The sequence below is a fragment of the Branchiostoma floridae genome, chromosome 13 (genome assembly GCF_000003815.2).
Source record: "Branchiostoma floridae strain S238N-H82 chromosome 13, Bfl_VNyyK, whole genome shotgun sequence".
Lineage (NCBI taxonomy): Eukaryota > Metazoa > Chordata > Leptocardii > Amphioxiformes > Branchiostomatidae > Branchiostoma > Branchiostoma floridae.
In genome coordinates this window covers 9,216,538-9,218,763 of record NC_049991.1, presented here as the reverse complement: position 1 = coordinate 9,218,763, position 2,226 = coordinate 9,216,538, and the positions used below count along the sequence as shown (strand labels likewise).

Here is a 2,226-nt window from a genome sequence, read left to right as displayed (position 1 = left end):
GGTTCGTTGATATGCAGGCATCCATCTATATGGCCGTTCAAAACCATACCTGACAGGGCGAAGGGTAACATCACCCCGGGCACTGGTGACCTTCAACTGCTTAAGACAATTATGGAGGTCCGGCTGGGGAAGACAGCTTTGAAGAAGACACGTAAGGGGAGGAACACAAACAAGGTGGAAAGTGTCAACAGACAAATCAGCAAGACCTGTGCAAAAAATGTGACTCGTTCACGTACCTTAGCGGGGAGAGTAGCAGCTGCAATCCACTCTTCAAACAATGGTACAGGGATGTCTATAGCCCTCAAACGCGCCGCGGCGAATATTCCCCTTGCCCCGAACTCGGCCGCTGTTCCTGCATTAGAGGGAATGGAAAGAGAGAAACAGTATCACCGGTCGTACAAAATGGAAGTGCAAAACAAGATAAGACTGGCAGCCAAGATTGTGAAAAAATATGCCGCATATGACGAACGAAAAGAGCAAGGAACTTACAAAAGCAAACCAGTGATGACAGGACAGTCTAAAGGTAAAGGTAGACGTAAGGGTGGGGCTAAGGGTAGAGGCAAAGGTAAAGGAGTGAAGAAGACAGCAGTGGAACATTCATACAGCCGTGGTGCAGAAGAAGAATCTCCAACTGACTACTCATCAGACACAGACTAAGACAGAACTTTTTAGTCTTACCTTGCCTAGGCTACTCAAAAATACAAACTGGCAAGTTGTCTCCGTGCCCGTTACACTCCTGCTTCCTTCGGCATGCCTTTCTCTGGTTATTGACAGACTGTTTCTCCAAAGACAGATGATGGAAGTTCAGACAGCGGGGAGTGTGACAGAGATGGCTAACATGTAGAGGTTGTAGATCTAGTCTACCAGAATACACCATGTAAGCTGCTCTATGAACATAGAACTGTCGACGCGTGAAATGAGGGGAACGTGGAAACCACGAGACGTTTATAACACCGTAAGGGCAGTCTTTCTTTCTCCCACCAGTCCACAATATGCAGGATGTAGAGGGATCAGGCTCGATGTTTGACTCAATTTTCCTCCTGTACTCTAGACGCCAAGCTTGTATATCATCCATACAGAATGTAAGGGATAGCAAGGTAGAAAGCAGGGGAAAAACGTGCACACTGTGAATAAAATTACCTTCAACTGACTTATAACTGTCTGCAGATGTCTTCTTGTACTGTATGTGGGGTGTCAGATATCAAAAAGTTGGGGAAAACAAACCTTATTGGTCGAGCCCAAAACAGTGGAGGGTACAGATCACCAATAGCCGGCAGGCACCTACAGCATTCATAACATGTCAGAAAAAGGCTGTCAAAAGTCACCTACCTGAAGTTTAGTCGTTGGAAAACTCATATTGGCAGAAAAGTATGGCTTCTAAACTGTCCGTCTACGAAATTTGAAGCATTTTCGAACAGTGCAAAGGTCATGAAAGCAGCTAAACGCACCCTAATGACCTTTTGACCTTTGGAGGACAGCATCAAAACAATGTAAACAACACATATTCTATACTGCCCAGGAAGCCAAAAACATGGCTAAAAACATACTTTTTTCGCAAAATGAAATAGCCAGAACCCTTACCTGGGATTTTCAGCTCCAAAATGCCAACATTTCCCAAGAAAAAGGCCTCTAACACTTACTTTTAATAGACCAGGTTCTATGGCATCATTTTGCCGGGTCTGCGCATGTCTCTAATGGTGACCTTTCACCTCACATAGAAACCTGCTATAGAACAACCGGTGCCGCCATCTTGGATATGATGATGATGATCTGAGCAAAGCTTGGCTCATTATCGTACCACGTGACCTGGGAAAATCTCGACCCCAGGGTCGGTAGAACTAATGCCTTGCCTAGCTTGCAGACTGATCTGGGAAAGAGAGCGGGCTTTAGACATGCGCACTGGCTGTTTTTTCAATAATGAAGAAGACGTCCTACCGAATGCAAAAAACCGGAGGTTTCTAGGACGAATTTCGGGTGAGATATGAATTTTTGAAAATTTTACAAGGCCATGAGGTGATGACTAATGATCTCAAGGATGTCTTGGAGTAATTAGTCTGTAATTAACTGCATAATTTTTTCTGGAACTAGCGGATTTTTGTGTGGGTTCCAGACACGTCATGGTGCGTTATTACATAGGAACTTTTCCTAGACGCGGCCGTAAAATTTTAGACGCGAGCAATATGCATGGATTTTTGGCATGAAAAGTGCGCCTTAACTCTCTGCCCC

General features: G+C 44.8%; 1 long non-coding RNA gene across 1 annotated transcript in view; it reads left to right on the top strand.

The window, feature by feature from the left end:
- The first annotated feature begins 1,712 nt into the window (after positions 1-1,712).
- Positions 1,713-2,226, top strand: part of LOC118429791 — a 1,751-nt gene continuing 1,237 nt past the window's right edge. The window contains exon 1 of the long non-coding RNA XR_004832782.1: positions 1,713-1,974. This is a non-coding gene — a long non-coding RNA (uncharacterized LOC118429791). The remainder of the gene's footprint in view (positions 1,975-2,226) is intronic.